Source organism: Arachis hypogaea, chromosome 16, assembly GCF_003086295.3.
Source record: "Arachis hypogaea cultivar Tifrunner chromosome 16, arahy.Tifrunner.gnm2.J5K5, whole genome shotgun sequence".
Classification (NCBI taxonomy): Eukaryota; Viridiplantae; Streptophyta; class Magnoliopsida; order Fabales; family Fabaceae; genus Arachis; species Arachis hypogaea.
The window spans coordinates 118,129,140-118,135,913 of record NC_092051.1 but is presented as its reverse complement, the minus strand read 5'-3'; the positions used below and the strand labels follow the sequence as shown (position 1 = coordinate 118,135,913).

Here is a 6,774-nt window from a genome sequence, read left to right as displayed (position 1 = left end):
TGCTCCATTTGGATATCAGTAGTACCAGAAATGCTTGCTTGAATGCACGGAGGTCAGATCCTGACAGCATCTGCTACGCTTTCCTTGCCTCTGAATCAGACTTTGTCAAAACTCTTAGATTTCAGCCAGAAAATACCTGAAATCACCATAAAACACAACAACTCATAGTAGAATCCAAAAATGTGAATTTTATACTAAAACCTATGAAAATATAATAAAACTTAAATAAAACATACTAAAAACTATATGAAAATGATGTCAAAAAGCGTATAAAATATCCGCTCATCACAACACCAAACTTAAACTGTTGCTTGTCCCCAAGCAACTAAAAACAAAGTAGGATAAAAGAAGACTAAGATACAATAAATATCAGAGTTTTCAATGAAGCTCAATTTCAATTAGATGAGCGGAACTTAGTAGCTTTTTGTTTCTGAATAGTTTTGGCATCTCACTATCCATTGAAACTCAGAAGTGTTGGCCTCTTTAGGAACTTAGAATCCAGATGATATTATTGACTCTCCTAGTTTAGTTCTTTTTTATTCTTGAACACAGCTTTTAGAGTCTTGGTCGTGGCCCAAAGTACTTTGTTTTTCAGTAGTACCACCGGATACATAAATGCCACAGACACTTAACTGGGTGAACCCTTTCGGATTGTGATTCAGCTTTTCTAGAATCCCCAGATAGAGGTGTCCAGAGTTCTTAAGCACACTCTTTTTGCTTTGGATCACGACTTTGACCGCTCAGTCTTAAGCTTTTTACTTGACACCTTCACACCACAAGCATATAGTTAGGGACATTGTTCCTTTGGAGTGCTTAGACCAAGATTTTATTCCTTTTAGGCCCTCCTAATTATTGATTCTCAAAGCCTTGGATCCTTTTGTCCTTGCCTTTTGGTTTAAAGGGTTATTGGCTTTTTGCTCTTGCCTTTTGGTTTAAAGAGCTATTGGCTTTTTCTATTTTTATTTCTTTTTCTGCTATATTTTTTTCGCAATTTTTTTCGAATAAGAATATATATATATATATATATATATATATATATTGCTACTTTTTCTTGCTTCAAGAATCAATTTTTGGATTTCTCAAATTACCAATAATAGTTCTCCTTTTTCATTATTCTTTCAAGAGCCAACATTCTTAATTCCAATTTCAAATAAGCAATGTTTATTCATGCATTCAGAAAACAAAAGCAATGTCACCACATCAAAATAATTGACTATTCTTATTATATAACTCTAAGATTCATGCATCTTAATTTTCTTTTTCAAATCAAATTTTCTTTTAACAAGGTGAGAGGTATATGGAACATTTTTTAACTTTAAGACATAGATAGAAATGATCATGCAATAAGAACACGAGAACAAATAATAAAACATAATAGAAAACAGAAAAATAACATAAAAGAAAGGGGTGATGGAATGGGACCACCTTAGTGACGGTGGCTTGATGTCTTCAATGTCACGCCCTTGTCTCTGTTGTTCTTCCCTCATAGCTTTTTGATCTTCTCTAATTTCATTGAGGATGGTGGAATGCTCTTGATGCTCCATCCTCAGCTGATTCATGTTAGAGCTTAATTCTCCCATAGAAGTATTTCATTGATCCCAATAGCTCTGAGGAGGAAAATACATCCCTTGAGGTATCTCAAGGATCTTATGTTGAGGCGGCTCCACATGCTCATGTTATGGTTCATGTGCCGGCTCTCTAGTATGCTCCATCCTTCTTTTAATGATGGGCTTGTCCTCCTCAATTAGAGTGTCACCTTTTATGATAATTCCAGCTGAATTGCATAGGTGACAGATAAGAAGAGGGAAAGTTAACCATGCTTGGGTGGAGGGCTTGTCTGCCACTTTGTACAACTCGTGAGGTATCACCTCATGTACTTCTACCCCCTCTCCGAGCATGATGCATCACTTCAGACCGGTTGCTAGTAGGGATGATAGAGCGTTGGATGAATTTCAACCATCCTCTAGCTATGGGCTTGAGGTCAGGCCTTCTTAGTTGGATAGGCTTGCCTTGGGAATCCCTTTTCCACTGTGCTACTTCCACGCAGATGTCTGAAAGCACTTGATCTAGCCTTTGATCAAAATTGACCCTTCTAGTGTAAGGATGTGGGTCTTCTTGCATCAAAGGCAAGTTGAACGCCAACCTCACATTTTCTGGACTAAAGTCCAAGATTCTTCTACGGACCATGGTGCTCCAATTTTTAGGATCTGGGTTCACACTAATGTCATGGTTTTTCGTAACCCATGCATTAGCATAAAACTCTTACACCATTAAGATCCCAACCTCTTGGATTGGATTGGTTAAGACTTCCCAACCTCTTCTCCGGATTTCATGTCGGATCTCCAGACACTCATTCTTCTTAAGCTTAAAAGGGACCTCAGGGATCACCTTTTTCTTTGCCACTACTTCATAGAAGTGGTCTCGATGGGCTTTGGTGATGAATCTCTCCATCTTCCAATTTTCGGAGGTGGCAGCTACGACCTTTCCTTTCCTCTTTCTAGAGGGTTCTCCGACCTTGGGTGCCATAAGTGGGAAGGGAAAGCAAAAAGCAAGGCTTTTCCAACACCAAACTTAAAACTTTGCTCATCTTCGAGCAAAAATAAACAAAAGAGAAGAATGGAGTAGAAGAAGAAGAAAATAGATGAACATGGAGGGAGAAGAGTAATTCGGCCAAGTAATGGCTAAAGGTGTATGAGTAGTGTGTGGGATAAGTGAAATGAGGGAGGTATTTATAGGGAGGGTATGGGTAGAATGTCGAATGAATTGGGAGGGTATGGGTGGTAAAGTTTGAATTTTAGTGGGTGGGGCTTGGTGGGAGTTAGAATGGTTTTGGGAAAGAAGTATGGATGTAATTGGTTGAGGGTTTATAGGGAAGAGTGTGTGGGAAATTGTGAAAAGAAAAGAGAAGAAGGTGGGGTAGGTGAAGATGCTGTGGGATCCACTGGTCCTGAGAGGCTAGAAAATTCAAATTCCCTACCCCCTTATGGGCATTGAACACCCAGCTCATGCTCCAAAGCTGGCTTTCAACGCCAGCTTGCTGCTCCACTCAGAGCGTTGAACGTCTAAGAGGGATCTCCTTCCTGGCATTCAATGCCAAGTCTTCTGCCTCTTTTGGGCGTTGAACGCCCAGCCTTTGCTCCCTGGTTGGTGTTCAACGCCAGTAATGTTACCCTTTGTGGGCGTTGAACGCCCACTCTTGCCTTCTTGTCTGGCGTTCAACGCCAGCAAGACATGTACTCCAGGGTATTCTATTTCCACTTTTGAACGTTTCTGTATTTGTTTTGACTAATGCACATGATCATGAACCTAAAGAAAATAATTAAGAAAAACAAATTCAAAGAAAAACATAAATAATAACTATGGTTGGGTTGCCTCCCAACAAGCGCTTCCTTAACATCACTAGCTTGACGGTTAGCTCCTTACGGAGATGGATATGGGCTCAGAATTTCACCCCTTAAAGTGAACTTTCTTCCTGTATTCTCATGGATGAGCTTCATATGCTCTAAAGACAAGATACGACTAACTGTATGTGGTATGACTGGTTTCTTGGTGAAGGCAACTCTCATCCCAGGTGAGAGGCCTTCTGTAGGGATCTTTTTGTCCCTCCAGCCTTTAAGTACTTTCTTCTTAGTACCTTTGTTCTCAGTGCTTTTTAATGGCTTCCTAACACCAAACTTAGAATTGGTGTCTGGGGGCTTAGTAAAGCTCTACACTGAGAGAGATGGTTGGAACACTAAGTGTTGCACAGTTATCTCTTTTTTCTCAGAGAGAGAGTTGGGGTGAGGCATCTTGAACAAGATGTGCTCCTCCCCTAGTGGTAAAATTAGTTCTCCATTTTCTACATGAATGATCGCATTGGCAGTGGCTAGGAAAGAACTTCCAAAGATGATGGATTCATCCTCATCTTCCTCAGTATCTAAGATTATGAAGTTTGCAGGGATGTAAAGGTCTTCAACCTTCACCAAAACATCCTCTACTAAGCCATATGCTTTTTTCATTGACTTGTCTACCATCTCTAGTGAGATATTTGTAGCTTGTACCTCAAAGATTCCCAACTTCTCCATCATAGAGAGTGGCATGAGGTTTATACTTGACCCTAGGTCACACAGAGCCTTCTCAAAGGTCATGGTGCCTATGGTGCAAGGAATTAGGAAGCGTCTGGGATCCAGAAGCTTTTGAGGCAGCTTCTGCTGAACCAAAGCATTGAGTTCTTTGGTAAGTGCTGGAGGTTCTTCCTCCAATGTCTTTACCCCAAATAACTTGGCGTTTAGCTTCATGAGAACTCCTAGGTACTAAGCAACTTACTCTTTCCTAGTTTTCTCATCTTCATCAAAGGATGAGTATTCATCAGAACTCATGAATGGCAAGAGTGCTTGCAAGGGGACCTCTATGGTCTCTACATGAGCCTTGGCTTCCTTTAATTCTTGGTTAGGAATTTCATCAGTGGGTGTTGAATACTCAGTAGGAATACCCTTACTGGCGTTTAACTCCACCTCTTGTGGCTTTTTAGGTGTTGAACGCTCAGTGGGAACATCTTCACTAGCGTTCAACGCCAGCTTCTTTGCCAATTTGGGCATTGAACGCCCAGTAAGATCCTCCTTACTGGCGTTCAATGCCAGCTCTTGTGCCAGTTGGGGCGTTGAACGCTTAGTAAGGTCCTCCTTACTGGCGTTCAATGCCATTAAAGGTTTAGCATTGGGCGTTCAACGCCCATTAGGGATCTTATCATTGGCGTTCAATGCCAGATTGCTCCCTTCAGATTTGGCCTTAGCTTCAGTAGTGATGGCCTTGCACTCTTCTCTTGGGTTTGCTTCAGTGTTACTAGGAAGAGTGTTAGGAGGAGTCTCAGGGATTCTCTTGCTCAGTTGACCAATTTGTACCTCCAAATTTCTAATGGAGGACAATGTTTCAGTTATGAAACTATGAGTGGTCTTAGAGAGGTTGGAGACTAGAGTGACTAAGTCAGAAAGGCTTTGCTTAGGAGTCTCCATATGTTCCTAAGAAAATGAGAATGGTGGTTTGTTGTTGAACCTATTCTGGTTTCCTCCACCTTGATTATTATTGAAGCCTTGCTGAGGCTTCTGTTGATCCTTCCATGAAAGTTTAGGATGATTCCTCCATGAGGGGTTGTAGGTGTTTCCATAGGGTTCTCCTATGTAATTCACCTCCTCCATCATGGGTTGGTCAGGATCATAAGCTTCTCCTTCCGAGGAAGCTTCTTGAGTGCTGCTAGTTGCAGCTTACATTCTAGTCAAATGCTGAGAGATCATATTGACCAGCTAGGTCAAGATCTTGTTCTGAGCCAATATGGCATTCAGAGTGTCTACTTTAAGAACTCCTTTATTCTGAGCTATCCCATTAGTCATGGGGTTTCTCTCAGAAGTATACATGAATTGGTTGTTTGCAACTATCTCAATGAGTTCTCTTGCTTTTGTAGGCGTTTTCTTCAAGTAGAGTGATCCACCTACCGAGCTATCCAATGATATTTTGGACATCTCAGACAAACCATCATAGAAGATGCCTAGGATAGACCATTCTGAGAGCATGTCAGAAGGACATCTCCTGATCAGTTGCTTGTATCTTTCCCAAGCTTCAAAGAGGGATTCACCTTCTTTTTGTCTGAAGGTTTGAACTTCCACTCTGATTTTGCTCATCTTCTAAGGTAGAAAAAACTTGGCCAAGAAAGCATTGACCAAATTTTTCCAAGAGTGTAGGCTTTCCTTAGGTTGAGAGTCCAACCATATCCTAGCTCTGTCTCTAACCACAAAGGAAAAGAGCATAAGTTTGTAGACCTCATGATCCACTCTATTGGTCTTAACAGTGTCACAGATCTACAAAAATTCAGATAGGAACTGATGTAGATCTTCCAGTGGAAGTCCATGGAACTTGCAATTCTGTTGCAATAGAGAGACTAATTGAGACTTAAGCTCAAAGTTGATTGCTCTAATGGCAGGTATGGAGATACTTCTTCCATAGAAATCAGAAGTTAGTATGGTGTAGTCACCAAGAACCTTTCTTGCATCTCCTTCATTATTAGGCTCAGCTGCCATGTTTTCAGCTTCTTGTTCAAAAATCCCTGTGAGGTTTTCTTCGGAGTGTTGTACTTTAGCTTGTTGTAAACGCCTCTTTAAAGTCCTCTCAAGTTCAGGATCAAGATTAAAGAGAGGTTCTTTATCTCTGTTCCTGTTCATAAACAAGAAAAATAAAACAAGAAAGAAGAGGACTCCAAGTGAGATGTGAAGAAGAAAGAAGAATGAAGATAGAGAGGAGAGTAAAAGAATTCAAATAAAAAGGGAAGAAGAATTTGAAAATTAGAAGTAAAAAGAGAAAATATTTTTATTTTTATTTTATTTATTAATTAAATTCGAAAATAAAAACTAATTAACCAAAAAGATTTGAAAATTAAATAATGAATTTCAAAAAAGAAGAGAGAGAAATAGAGAAGATATTTTCGAATATTAGAAGAGAGAAGAATTAGTTAGGAAGTTTTGAAAAAGAAGAAAGAGAAAATAAGTAACTAATTAAGAAAGATTTGAAAACAAGATAAGATAGAAGATTAGAAAAGATTTGAATTTAAAATTTGAAATTTGAAAAGATAAGATAGAAATTGAAAAGATTTGAAAAAGATTTGATTTTGAAATTTGAAGTTAGAAAAGATAAGATAAGAATTTGAAAAAGGTTTGAAAAAGATTTGAAAGAGATAAGGTTTGAAATTTGACTTTTGAAAAAGATTTGATTTTTGAAATTTTAAATTTTAAATTTTAAATTTTGAAA

At 39.1% G+C, this 6,774-nt stretch overlaps 1 non-coding gene across 1 annotated transcript; it reads left to right on the top strand.

The window, feature by feature from the left end:
- The first annotated feature begins 5,539 nt into the window (after positions 1–5,539).
- On the top strand, positions 5,540–5,648 carry LOC112761719 (small nucleolar RNA R71). The gene has a single exon (XR_003182100.1). It is a non-coding gene; the product is annotated as a small nucleolar RNA R71 (small nucleolar RNA).
- Positions 5,649–6,774: the final 1,126 nt, after the last annotated feature.